A 15758-nucleotide genomic window follows, 5' to 3' on the forward strand; every position below is an offset into this window, starting at 1 on the left:
ACTGTGAAAGCCCTTGGCATCTCAGATATTAATACAGTTCACACTGATGTGACTTAAACAGCCTTTTTAAAATCGAATCTATAATACTATGCTTATTTACTATTCCTTGACAGGTACCAGATCTGATTGAAAAAGAGTTTCTCCAAACATTAAGTATTTGGAACAGTCAGGTAAAGATAAGAAGAATGTATTAAAGGATTAAAGGCAAACAGAAAATGAAGATGAGGGCAGGACTGAGAAAATTAAAATAGCAATGAAGTGTGAGTTTTGAAAAATGACATTTGTGAGGACAAATGAAATTAGCCAAACTTAACTCTATCTATCGCAGAGCCATTTTCAGCAGTATTTAAAGCATGATCTTCTCCTGCTGTGTAGTGACAAGTTTTGCCCAATTTTTTCTTATTCTGGGTGCTGCTAGTGAGCACTTACAATTTCTATGCTACTCACCATGTTATTTGTTGCTGTTTGAGATAAAATGGGTGTATCTTTCTCCTAAAGAAGGGACAAGGCAGGTGGCTAGGGCTCGCGTTCTTCAGTAAAAAATACAGAATCCAAATACAAATGGTACTTATATTTCAATTCCTCACTCCCTATTCACCACGGATGTAAACATCTTCAAAAAAGTACTTATTTCCAAAAGCATCTTTCCTTCCCTTTCAAAATAAAATGTATTTTCAAATTCTTGGAGAGGTTTTACAGAGAACCCTGTGACTTCCCAATTAAAGGGCCCATTCAGCCCATATGGCAGACATTGCCAGTTCCTGGGCTTGAGACAGCAAGGCCCTTACTCTGCCACTTTGTGAGATTAGCAGAGAAGTGGCAGGCATATTGTCAGATGGAATATTGCACCATTCTGGCCCCCAAAAGAGATGTGAAGAGCTGTAGAGTGGTGGCATGCTGCTCGAGAAAGAAGACTGTCTGCTTTAGTAATGAATTCACAGCTACTGCCCAAAATGCAAAGAAAGTTATTTTCCTTTTCAACAAAGAAATCCAAAGTAGAGATGATTATCACTATCTATTCAGGAACATTGTCCACTTCCTGAAAAATCAAAGCTTCTCCAATAATCTGCCGACTGAATATCTACACCTGCCTCAGACCTACTGATACAGAAATGCTGGGCATGGGGCCCAGCAATCTAGCCTATCCTCCAGATGATTCTGATGTGCACTGAAGTTTGAGAACCAGTACTTCATACATGCTATTTTTATCCCTCATTTGAGCACAGAAAACATTACTGTGATTTAGGGATAGCACACCTAGCCACAGCAAATAATTTCAGCTCTACTATCTCTAATTGTCATAAACCCCTTTGAGAATCTGGTAACAAACCTTTAGGAATAGAGATAGAAAATGCAAAAATGCATAAAGGCAAGTTTCACATTCAGTTTCTGGAGGTTGTTGAACACCCTGAAGCTTGTCCATGTACCCCAACAAAGGAACATCTACTTTATCTTTTTCCAAGCATTTTTATCTGCTCTTTGCAATAATCTACAAAATCAACAGGACAACTATTATTATAATTTATAGCAGAGGACTTTGAAACTCAGAAACCTAAGGGACTTACCCCAAATCTCAGAGCCGGTTACGAGCAGAGGGAGCTTATACTTGGGGCTCAGCTCCATCTACAAATTTTTCACTTTACATTTTACTCTTTTCCCCTCTCTATCCCCAGTTTAGAATGTTGGAAGCAATAATAACAGGAATAATAGTGACTGGCTTGATTTGCTAAAACAAAATAGAAATATTCTGTTGCTTAGTAATAAGAGAGCTTTATTTTCACTGAAACAAAGAAGCTGGAAAGAAGGTCTCCACATACCCTTTGGTAAATGTTTGAGGGATCTGAAAAAGGTCATTTAATGCATAGCTGTCCATTACACCTCATTTCCATCTTGAGACAGCTAAGCCAGTCAATGCAGTCAAATTTGGTTCAAATTCAGTTAATTGAAGAGAAATCAGTCATATGGGTTATTGATGACCAAAGGGCTCAATTTCCCACTTTTCAATTTGTTACTTTGGCCCAATATAAGCTTACTTTTAGTACTGAGGAATATCTTAAATTAAATTTTACAAACAGTTATATGGCAGCCACTATGTACAAAGAACTGTAGGAGTAAAGGAAGATATATATATATTTATCTTGCCCTCAGGAAACTTACAAATAGGTAATGAACTCTAAGAGTGAAAAATATGTTGCCTGCCCAAGAGGGTGTTGTTGCATTATCAGTATGTCAGCAAGAATCCAGAAAGTACCTACCAGCTTGCCCATGCATTCCTGACTATAATCAAATGGTCCATGCTGCCTTATCTCCTGGATCCCCCAATTTGCTGTATTCCATAGTAGCTTCTGTGTCAAAGGAAAAAAAGCTGCCCCAGCTATTGCAGTCTTGATTCTGTCTCTGTAGTTAAATGTCTATCTTTGTTCACATGACTTTTTTTAATAGGTCCCTGATTTCCACAATCTGATCAGCTCCCCAAAGTGTCTGGGTTGCCTATCCAGACCATCGCCTCTCACCTCATCAAGTACACCCTGTAGTTGTTTCTTTCTATCATTATCGTCATCGATTTTTTACTCTCAATCACATCATTTCATCACCATACAACATACTAAAAACAGCATCTCCAATCTTTAAAAATACTCTCTTGACCTTATATGTCCTCCAGCTACACCCTTCAACTCTATTCCTCTTAACAGTAAAACTTACCCCAAAAAGTTCTAAACATTGTTTCCTCACATTCTCTCTTGAATCTATCTGGTCCAATCAGGATTTGAACCCAAATATGCAGCCACCATATCAAAGTTATCCATTTGTATAGTCAAAGCTATACAACCATGTTGTGAAATCCAGTGGTCATTTCCCAATCCTCATTTTATTCAATGTATCTCCTCCCTGGAATGCTTGCTTTGCTTAGCTTCTAAGTCACTGTTTCTTAGGTCTCCACCTACCATTGGTTGATCCTTATCAGACTTTGTTCCTCTTAACCTTTCAAACATCCTAACATTGGCATGTGCCAGGGCTTAGTCCTTGAACTTCTCTATTGACACTCACTTCCTGGGTGACCTTATTCAGTTCCATATCTCTAAATACCATCAATATGCTAATGCCTCCCAAATTTGTATCTCTATACCACCCTTACCCCCCTGAATTCTAGACCATTTACTCAACTTCTTTCTTGGCATCTCCATTTGATATCTAAATAAATTTCTCAAATTTAACATACACAAATTAAATTATTGATTTCTAAATCACCACCACCACTAAACTACTCCTTCCCATGTATTCGCCTTCTCAATAAATGTCAACCCCATCATTCTAGTTTCTTAGGCCAAAAACTTGGTATCATCCTTGATTCCTCATCCCCTATTATGTACTACTACTAATTTATCAACAAATCATCTCATCTGTGCCTTGGAGATATTCCAGGATCCACTAACTTCTTACCACTTCCACTGCTATTATGTCATTAAAACCATCTAAATTACTGCATTATTGTAATAGTCAAAATTTTATTTTAATAATCTCCTAACTAGTCTCCTTGCTTCCACACTTGCCTGCCTACAGTCTATTCCCAAAACTGCTGCCAGAGTAAAATTTTTCAATATGTCAGATTATGTCACTGTTCTACTGAAATCTTTCTAATGGCTTCCTATCTCACTCAAGGGAAAAGCCAAAAAACTTGTAATAGCTTAATTACCCAATATGACTGGCTCTTACTATCTCTCTGATATCATCTCTTTAGATATGTTGGCTACCTTGCTCTTTTTTAAGCATTGAAACACATTTCCACCTCAGAGTCTTAGCACATGCTGTTCCCTTTGCCTGTAATGTTCCTCAGGTGTTCACATCATTTGCTCCTTTATTCCTTTTAGATCTCTCCTCAAATGTCATCTGTTGAGAGCATACACCCCTAACCACTGTATATATATAAAAAGTTTCTTACACAGAAGCTCATATTCTCTCCACTTACCTGCTTTATTCTTTATCATTGCCCTCATCACTACTGACATAATTTATACTTAGTTTACCTATTTCTGTCATGTCCACTGAAATGTTGTTCTGTGACCACATAAACTCTTTTTTGTTTATTGTTAAAGCCATAGTTTAAAATAGCAACACAGCCATAAATCAGGTGTTCAATTAATATCTGAATGAAAAAAATAAATATTATATTCAACTACTTATTGTCTACCCACTCAGTTTTAACTCAGTATTTTTAGTGTAAATTAATTCTCCAATTCAGACCTTTATTTGAATAAATTTCTATGGAAATTATAAAGTCCCTCTTTTTTTATCATTAATATTGTGGATTCTCAACATTAATGATAGAAAAAGAGAGACTTGCTATGGTTTCTTACAAGTGATAACCTAAAAATAAACATTATCTCCAATTTTCATACAACCCTGCAAGTTATATATCATCATCACAGTTTTACAGATAAAGAAACTGGAGTCCAGAAATGTTATGCAATTCATTTAATCAGTGTCAGAACCAGGATCTGCATGTAGCTGCCTCAAGCTCCAGTGTCTGCATTGTTTAAAATCCTCATCCTTATCATTCACTATGGGCCCATTCAACAGCCTTGATTCCTTATTGCTTCCAACAAAAAAACTGTTATCTGAAAACCAAATATAAAAAATATATAATGATAAAATATAATTATTTGATAACACTATTGCTTATAATTGTCAATGTCTAAGAAGACCGATGACCAAATGTCTGAGCTAGAACATTTAGAGATAATTTAGTTTAACTTCTTTACCTAGTCTAACTTCTATATTTTATGTAAAATTTCAATCTACAAATGTTAACTTGCTTGGAATTGGCTTGCTAGAGTGGAAAGGGTTGGGTGACATGGTTAGACACAGTGTTTTATAAGTCAAATAACCTGGTTCAAAGTTAGGGTCTACCTCTTGTGTATGACTTTGAGATAAGATTCTTAATCCTCACTTTGGAAGGGGGATAATACCTACTTTATAAAGTTGTTTTACAAATTATAATTTTATATATATATATGTATGTAAGAATATATATATGTGTGTGTGTATATATATATATATATATAATATATATAACAGCACAATACATTACAGCTATTATTACGTAGTAAAACTCTTATAAGAGCTCCAGTTCCCTAACACACACTCAGATTTACCTCATAAATCATTCTTTTCCTCAAATAGAACAAAATATTAACCTCCACAGGAAGGTACCTACTGTTGAGTGAGTGTTCAATCCCAAAATCCTTTTTTTTCTTCAATTTTCTTTAAGACCATGGTTTAAAACAGTGTGAACCCTCATGATAGTACCAGGAATATTTTTGCTGCTTTCTAATTTTGATACAGCACTGACTTTAACTGCTGCTTTCTAAGAAGGAGGCCAAAGAAGGAAAGTAGGAGAAATGGAGTCTTCTAAGGTGATGGAATGAACACTCTCAAACACTTAAACATGGAAGCACAAAATTCTTAAGTAGTTGAAAAGTACATTTGAAAATATAAATATATATTTTTCAGGGCTTATCAAATTTGTCCAATAACAACAGAAACTGTGCTCAGAAAGAAAGAGAAATATTACTTTGGTTATGCCTACTAATACGCTTCAGGGCTGAGGTCAAAACACCCTCCTACATAGTAAACAGACAGTTTCTCATGAAATTTATAGGACAAGAGGTTTCAAAAAGCAATGACACTTGAAAAAATATTAAAGGAACTAAGTAAATTTGTCCATGCCCTGCTTTAGCCTTTACATCCTAAAGAGAAGACTCACACACTCTGGCGTGGTATCAGTGCCCCCAGCTTGGCCACTATGTGCTGCTCAGTCTTCATCTTTTGTCAGCTACCCCTTCGCCTTCTAAGTTTCAGCCCCCATTCCTCCATAAATGCTGGTCCCTCTGCCTGGGATACGTCTTAATGGAAGAAAACAAAATGAAGATGCCACTGCTTCAAGCTCTGGCAGGAGCAAGATAAGCTTTCAGAAGTGAGGGGATTGTTTTATAAGTGGAAATTGTACTAATGGTTTGGAGCAAGAAAACCTACATTTGACAACTGAACCATTTAGCAACTTATGGTGTGTAAAGTTAGTTAAGAATACAGAAAGGCAGAAGTTGACTGCCACCATGCAAAATAGGGAGTCATTCAAAAAGAATTGCATACTTTTAAAGTTGTATTACTCAGTCAACCGGATCATAGAAATATATGGTTTGAGTGTAGGTTATGTCAAGAATTTCATTTTGTAGTCCTCTTCTCACAGCCATGAGAATATAAAGGACTGTATTGAGGCAGCCATCTTGCCCTATATGTATGATATGCTGAAAAGTATTTGGAATGAACTAGACCATAGGATTGACATATGTCTTGTGCTATGAGGGGCACATCTTGAATAGTTGTAAATTATAGAAATTACTGTCATGGTTCTTTTATAAATTCGTTTTGACCAAATGTTAATGCATATTAAGTTTTTGGAAGAGTTTGATTCTTTTTGAAACATTGCACACACACATGTATACATATACACACACAAGGACTGAAAGAAGTTATGTAAAAATGATATTTTTGTGGTAGAATTTTAGGTTTCATCTAAATCCTCTCATTTTCTTTGTTATACTAAAATTATCTTTGCAGTATAAGCCATGAATCTAAGGTCTGTCACACTCACTAATAATTTAGGCAAGTCACTTAAGCTTTCTCAGCTTCATTTTTTAAAACTGAGATCATAATTTTAATCTCATAAGATCGATATGATAATTAAATTATATATTTTATTTGAAAGTACCGGCAAACCCTATACATGATACAAAAATAAATTTTTATTAAAATGTCATTAATATGCAAATATTTTCTTCTCAAACGCCCCTTCCCCAGAGAGGGGCCTTCACTGATGTCCCTATCTAAAATAGCACAACTGCCACCAAAAACAAGTCATTCCTGATGCCTTTATTGGTGTTGTTCTCCTCACACCACTTCTCACTCTGAAATTATTTACAATCGGTTTAGATGTTTATTGTTTTCCCTCTAGAATATAAGCTTCATGAAGGCAGAAGCTTTGTCTGTTAATTGCTGGATCCCTCGTTCCTATGAAAGTACCCAGCTCAAAATGGGCACTCAGTAAATATCTATGGAAGGAAGGAAAGGAGGGAGCAAGGGAAGGCAGTGTCTGTGCAGGTGTGATTTCCTCATCTCATCAGGAAGAGATCAACACAAATGGCCAAAGGAGAGCAAACATATAGTAGGCAAGTGAAAAAGAGTTAACTGGGCAGCTCTATGATTAATGATTTAGCTTACCCTCAGTCTTCAGAACTCAGTACTAAATCCAAGAGAAAATCACATAGTCTACTTAAGGGAAATGAGTTTTAGTGCTCTCTCCTATAGCACAAATCTATTCTCATATCAGTAAGGTGAACTGTAACTCTACTCTCAAGCTGTTGCTTTATACAATTGTCTGATCCTGATATTCTTTTCTTCTGGTTTAAGTGTTTATGTTTGCTCATTCCTCCCTAGCGGATTTTAAAATCCAAATCACTGCAGTAATTCATTTTTTATTGTTCTCTTGCTCAGCTTCAACACATGTACAGTAGTAGCGTTCACTCTTCGGGGGGATAATGGCATTTTTGGAGATTTTACTGTAGTCATTACTCTTGCTTCTTTATTAAGAGACTTGACTTTAATCTTCTGCTTTAGCTATGTGGTTTATCTTATGAATATTAATATACAACCCAAAGGAATCTATCCAGTGAATATGAATTAGAGAAGGCTTTTTTTTACTGAAGAAAGAGAAAGCCATTTTCTGGTATGCACATCTTTCTGGGGTGTATGAGCTCTAATTTAATCAGCATGTAGTCATCATGTATGCCACCAGCACTCCAGGCCACAAAGTAATTGAAATGATTCAAGCTTGTTTAATAAAGTAATTTCAATTATAGCAGGAGTTGAGTCAGAAAATGTCAGCCATACAAAGGTTATGCTGCCTGGCATCAGCAACAGGGCACCCAATGCTCATAGGGAAAGTGCCATTGTGGAAATGAGTTCTACTTTTTCAGACTTTGAAATGCTGTTGTTCAAATAAGACCAGCTTCTCTTGGATGATCTGTTAGTCAACAAAGCCAAATTTCATTTTGTCCTGAATATACTGTAAAGAAATTTACTTATAGTCTTGGCTAGTGTGGCTCAGTGGTTGGAGCATTGTTCCATAACAGAAAGGTTGCAGGTTTGATTTCCAACGGGGCACATACTTAGGTTGTGGGTTCATCCCCTGTCTGGATGCGGGCATGTACAACCCCTGGTCTTAATGGGTATGATCCCTGGGTGCAGAGGAAGGCAACAAATCCATGCTTGTCTCACATCAATGTTTCTTTTTTTCCCTTCCTCTCTCTCTTTGACAAAGCAAATGAAAATATCCTTGTGTGAAGATTTAAAAAAAAAGAAATATACTTATAGCCAAGAATTTAGAACTGAACAAGTCAGAAAGCCCACCCTTTTCATTCTAGACATAACCAGAAGCTGACACTTCACTACAGTCTCCACCACTCCCTAATGCCCCAAGCCAAGTCATCATTTATGTTTGGAGTTATTGATGAGAAAGACAGTTCTACATCCTCTCCTTAAAATATTAGAAAGAAAATTCCACAAGTTTTCACTGTAATATATGATTGCATATTGCACATATTTAAAGTTACATTTTCCATCACCAAGTAACACAAAAATATTCCAAAAGTTTTCAATATGGTGATGTTAGTCTTTCATAAATTATAAACTCCACTATGTTTTCCATTCTTTTTCTTCCCATTCCTCTTTTGCCTAATTTGTTTTATCCTCCTAGCCAGCACTTCTCTTCGCATATTCTACACATTTAAAGTCTTGGGTAGTTCTACTACCACCAAGATCTTTAGTTCCCAAATTAAATTCTATTGTTCTCTTTGTTTTGCTTACCCTTTTCTTTAAAAACTTCTTTGTATATACAGATGGTTTGCTTTTTATTTGCCATCATCCCAATATCTAGTACTTTTTCTTACCCATACTATTAAGTAAATAGACAGTTGGACCATTTGCAAGTTACCATCATATAACCCAGAGACTTCAAATTTTCTTTATGTAGGTTCATCCATTCTCCTCCAAATAACAAATTCTCTCACCCTGATCACTTTCGGTTTAAGTCAATTTATTAATGTAAAAAAAAAATTTATTTTAGATACAAAGTCACAGCTGCTTCCAAAGATAATAGAACCCTTGCTGATTTCATCAACCCTGACATTGTTTGTATCTTCTTTTGGTCTAATTCTGGGAACCAACATCCATCGACATTAGAGAGGTCTGTTATTATGTTAAATGAAGATGATTAACATCTCCTCCGTAAATACACCTTCCTATGCTTCCTCCTAATAGGAATGTCTACTAATCAACTACAACGGTCTCAAAGCTCAGTCTAACTTCAGTTGAGACAGTGAGGACATGCACTGAGATAATAATTAGTGCCCAATATATTTTTCAAATATATTTGTGGCCTACAGGACAGACATTTAACATCTTATTAGAGCAGGTGAATTAAATATTATCAGACTATATTTTTACAAAGGCTAAATATTCCCTAAAATTAAGTATCAGGATTCTCAAGTAAGATTTCTTCTTAGGAGTTGGGACCATTTGGTTTTTCCTAGAGAAACATTTCCAAACATATATTGGAAGCCAATGAGATGACCTAAGTTAATATATAAATATTTGCTCTCAGCAAAACTTTTAGTTTAGCCTTTCTTTAAATATCCTACTTTCTAGCTCCTCATTGATCTGTTCTCAACCCTAGCTAAGTAATACTCTCAGTTGAAAACTATAAAGAATAAAAAGCTCCTGGTTTATGTAGTACCTTCCCTTTATAATCCTCAAAGGAGTGTGTAAATGCACGATCATTACGAATCCAACTTTATAGATGGGAACTTGAGGTTCAGAGAGAGTAAACAGAATTACCAAAGTCAGGTAATAGGAAGAGTAGAAAGAAACCAGTTGCCATAAGTTTCAATTTGCCTCATTACCCAGAAGGTCATGTTACTGCTTTCGTAAGGAAAATGTGCTTTTATATGTATTGTCACTAAACTGTCTCTGCTTAGCACTTCAGAAAAAGAGAAGTAAGAAGTTAAAGGTTCAAATTCCTTTTTGGAATGAAATGATTATAACAATGGTATTCTATGCTAAATACTCTAATTTTTATATCATTTCATAAGAAATCCTTCTATATTCAGAGGATTTCTGATATGTTGAGCTAATGATACCCACTCCTTACTGAATAGCAATATCTACTTCTGCTCTTTTATGGCTATAAAAAAGAGGTTTTTATTTTTAACGTGACATGTTAAGTTTCTAAAGAGTAATAGCTGAATTCAGAACAAAATTCAGACAAATTGCTAAAATTGTGAACAGATAAGCCATGTACAGGGGCTTTTCAATGTTAATCTTCCTAAGAGAGAAAATGTAACAAAATTAAAAAGTAAAAAATTGTTTCATTCTGATGCAATCATCCCTGAAATTCTATGAAGTGTGCAGAAATGGGCGCCCTGCTCAATTCACATGGGACAATGAGAGAAAGAAGAGTCATGTGCAGCAATAGGAGGTGTCAACCTCTCCTGTCCTCCATCTGGCATCTCAGAGTGAATGAGAATTCCTGAGGCCCAGGAGGTCTTTGTCCACACTTCCCAGCTGCATGTAATATCAGGGCCCATGCATCCCAGTGCTACATTAAATGTTGTTTTCAAAAGGACATCCCAATTTCAGGTAGTTCTCTGCCTTTCTATGAAGCATACAGGCTGACTGATGAAGTCAAAGATCCAGAGAATTTATCATAATAATGATGGAGAATAAAATTAAGTTTTGTAATCTACCAGAATTTGCATTTGTTGTAATTTAAAGACACCTGATAGCCTACGGACTAATCTGAGTAATAACCACACTCTTTAAGCCCCCACTCTGGCCCACTCTCAGTAGAAAACTTCTGTTTTAGAGAGAATAACATCAATGGCATCCAGCTAAAATTATTTTCCATTCTTCATCTCCCATACACATTTTACATAAAACCATGACAACTGTATCTGCATCCATGCCCAGCCTTCCTTCCCACTCTCGCGTTTGGTGGAAAAATTTTCCTTCCTCTGATCAGAGGAACTGATGGTCATCAAAACCTGTCTTTCTGAGAAAAGTACTAATAAATATTATCTTGCCTCTCCAGTGTCAGAACCTTTAATTAAGTTTTCAACTATTGTTACTGTTATTGTAATTATGATTACAGAGAATGGGTAGTTTAGAAAAGTCTGTGGATGATGGTAGTGGTAAGTACTCTCCTAGAGCAAAAATTGGACTAGCTTCTCTGGGAGTATTCATTCTTTAAAATTGGGAGAGGACAGATCTTTTGGGGACACTGGGCAAGAACCTCTATATACTTTCATAGAAGTGAAATAAAATTTAAATTAATATTAAGAGAGCCTTTGAGGTGACAACTGAGTAAGCTGAAGGCAGGGCAAAAAAGTGGGTATAAAGAGAGATGTACAGCCCTGCCTTTTTCATTGTCTGTAGGGAAGAGCTGAGGGCATATTTTAGCCTAGTTGTTTGGAACACACTTCAAAGAATTGTTAGCACCATCAGATGACGTCACCTCCTTCCCCTCTAGCTGTCTTTTTGAGTCACACTGTCCAAATTCTCCCAAATAAAGGTGATTGTTCCACCTCTGCCAGCAACGCAATGACCACCAACTCCTTCTTCAGCAGTGAAGGCATATTTGTTTGTATTTTTAAATCTATACCTGATATAAATACCAAGTCTGTCAAACTCCACACAACACAAGAATGAAGCCTCCCTTCTTCCAGAGAATGGATGCAACCATAAGTGATATACCTAACTTTAGAGACTCTAGACAGAGGTGACCCTCAGTGGTACTCCTGTGTCATCCCAGAACCGACTTGAAGGCTTCTCATACTCTCCATCTGGCAACATATGGGATTTGCCCATTTATTAGACTTGTAATTACCAGGCTCATGTAGGTGCAGCTAAAGGCATTTTTCTTGCATTTGTCACTTGAAGAAAAGGGACCTTTACTGAAATTGTTCTTTCTCATACAATCCTATCCAAAATCCACTAATTTCCTCTTTCCATTCATCTTCTAGAAATCCTATACCCAAGACAAATGGGATTTATTATATAGCATTTTTTCAGAAATACCACAGTGAACAAGAGTATTTCAAGAATTCTATTCATCATTTCTAAATAAATATTATGATACTAGCACTTAGGCAATATAAAGTGACTTTGCTGAGCAGATCTCAAGCTCTGTAGCAACACAAATGTATTAAACCTCCTAATTCCCTGGCCCAGCAAGCTAAGTAGGCAGAGCTAAAACATGACTTCAGTAATTCAACTACATTGCAGATCACCTAGAAATGGCCCATCTATTAAAAGAACAAAAAATGATGTGGAAGGGATTATGGTAACAGCAAATTAATTGGAATACTAGCACTGTCTCATTCATTTCCAAGTCCAGTTTGCCAGAGAATGTTGGGTAACAGTGAAGGATTCATTTGATTATCACATAATTATTTAAGAACTATTTATTAGGTGGCTACAGGGTGCTGGTCACTGGGGTAGACCCTGGAGATAAAATGAAGAAAAGCCCTTTTTCTGTGGTGTGTGCAGTCCAGTAGAGCAGAAATAGCTGTTAAAAAATATATTAAAATACCATGTAATAGATAAAATAATGGAAGTGCCAGAATTCAGAGATAGTATGCAGAAGGTAGTGGATAACTTTCTTTGCACAAGGAAATGAAAAGATACTCAAGAAAATACTGCCTTAAGATGCAATATTCAACATGCAAGATTGAGTAAGAGTTTGACAGTGTGGTGTGTATTCTCTTTCTAAAGAAAGAGAATTACTGTTGATAGTAATGAATGTGTTGCAACAAATTTTCATGGCTTCTCTGAAACATACTGAAAGGTCTGTTTGATTTAGAAGACAATGGTACTTTTTGCCTCCATCTGCTACTTGGAGAATAGTGTTGGGAGGGCCTAACCAGTAAATCACAGAAAAGTGCCTCTTTATATAAAGATATGAATGTCCTATGGTTTCTGTTTCTTCTTCTGTCATAGCTGCTTACAAAACATGGAGAGAGTTAAAGTAGACAAAAATGCACAGACTCTAATTTTACAAATGAGGAAATTACAGCTCTGAGAAGTTGTGTTTTTTCTCAAACTAGAAGATTGTTGAAAAATAAAATTCACTGTCAAGTTTTAAATGCCAGTGATTATATTTCTAAAATATATTTCTAAAAGTTATTTTTAAAAAGAAAATTAAAAAAAAAGAAGAGTCCAAAATCCAGAGAAACCAATCATACTGACCTCTTATTCTACTGAGGAGCTAAAAGTCCATGGGGCACTCTATGTCCCAACCACATACTGAAAGTTAATCATACATGTCCTTACTTCACATAGAATATAAGCTGCTTAAGGGCAATGTCTCACAATAGAATACATTTCACTTTAGAAACAAGTAAGCCCTGAAATCACAGTGGTTGAAAGCAACAAAAGGTTATTTTTTACTCACACAGAGTTGGTGTTCAAGATGGGGACCTCCAGCTCTCCTCCATTCAGTGACTCAGGGATTGAGACTCAATCTTCTGATGATGCCATCATCTCAATATTAGGCATCCAAGGTTGCCACATCAGGGTCTTAACTGTCTTAGCCCAGTTAAATGATCACAGTCTATTGGTCACAACTAATCACTTGGCCCCAATTCAACTGCAACAAAAGCTGGAAAAAGTACATGGAGTTATATAAATATTTGAGGATCACTGAGATTATGTTTTCTAATAGACTCTCCAGAAATAGTACAGTGTATGTCACAGAATACATGTGACAAGGCTGTGTTGAACAAATAATTTAATGAGGGACCCACTATAGCCAAGATACTTTTTAAAACTACTAAGGGATACAAAGATATACAAGAAATAATTGCTGTGTTCAAGGAGCTGAAACCTAATTTTGAAATTAAACACACCCAAATCAAATAAAATTAACCATCCACAGCAATTGGAACTAGTATTCTCTTACTTATCACAGGTATTACATTCTAGATCCCTCCGCAATAGGTGAAAATCCACGAAGTAGGAACCTTACATTTATTTTAGTATTTATATATTTTTAAGGCTTTATAAACCCTTCCCACACACTTAAAACCATTCCCAGTCCTTTATTTACCTTTCCCACTCCCATATTAACCTTTCCCACACTTTTATAAATACTACTTATGTTCTTAAACATATTCTACACTCTTAAACCTACGTAACTTTAACAACATACGTATACAATACTGCAAAATCCTGCAGTATAGTGAAAAATCCACAATAAATAATTAAATATAATATTTTTTAAAATCCCACGGTACAGTGAGGCCACAATAAGTGAACCACAATACAGAGAGAGACTACTGTAAATGATACATGAGTGATCTTCAAGATAAAAGGAAAGAGAAGTTAAGATTTAGAACAGTTTGGAAATCCAGTATTCTATATATTTATATCTTGAACTGAAAACATTTCTCTCAAAATATCCAAAGACCATTTGCCTCAGAATATTATTTTAACCCAAAGGACAAAAAAATTATGAGTAATAAAATGTAGCTTTAAACGTTTTGGAATCCAGTTTCAAACATGGAAACAGTGTTAAAATAATTTCCAACATTTTTTTCTCTAAAGAAACAGAATATTTCCAGAGCTGAGCATTTTCTATTTCACAATCATACATGATAGACCCACACCAGGGCAATGGATGTGACCCCCCACTGATATATCCAGACTTCCTAAGTAAACTAGCAATAAGAAGTGACTACCAAATGACAACAGAAGATATTCTTCATGGAAATTCTAGAGAATGTTCAATAATATATGAATAGTTCAAAAAGTATTCATCATTTTCTGGCAAAATGCAGGTCCTTTTTTTACAATGTATTATTAACCTTAAGTATAGGAAATTTAGAACCAACAATAACATTTTGTAGCAATCTTTTAGCCCTATCTCAAGTTCCAAAGTTTGCAGATACCAGTTGTGTAAACTGACACAGTTCTGAAATATCAATTTAGCTATATAAATGGTATGATTTAAAAGGTTCATATGTTATGACAATTAATTTCCTTTATAAAAATTAATCCTAAGGTAATGCTGACAAAGATATTATCATGAAAATACTCATGCAGCATTATTTATCATTGGAAAAAACTGACAACCTAAATGTCCAATTCTGGGAAAATTATTAAGCAAATTAAATTACATCTGAACTTGTAGTCAAGATTGCAGCAGAGAAAAACACAGCTCACCTATTCTCACAAGCCCAACATAAGTAGCAGACATCTCAGGTTAATTTATAGCTCGGGCAGGGTGGCCCCAGGAAAAAAACAGGTGGTTGTTAACCTTGGCCTGCACCACCCATGAAACCCCAGAGCCTGAGTACCCAGTAGACAGCTTCAGACCATGTTGAAGTATACCTCCCTGCTCCTGCACAGCTGATCCTCCATGGAGGGCAAAGGTTTGTGGTCAGTGGTCATAGCCAGTCCTTGCAGCTGACTGGCCTAGGCAAGACCCTCCCATTGACCTGTCAAGAGCAATCAAGGTTCAACTACAAGAGGACGGAGTACTGAGCCTACAGAAAGGTGCACCTCGAATACTCAGCTTGAGTGATAGGGGAGGCTATGTCACTGGACCCTACAGGATGCCTACTACATTAGGCCATGCTACCAAGACA

This window comes from Furipterus horrens, unplaced genomic scaffold (assembly GCF_987537825.1).
Source record: "Furipterus horrens unplaced genomic scaffold, mFurHor1.1.pri manual_scaffold_2, whole genome shotgun sequence".
NCBI classification, from domain to species: Eukaryota; Metazoa; Chordata; class Mammalia; order Chiroptera; family Furipteridae; genus Furipterus; species Furipterus horrens.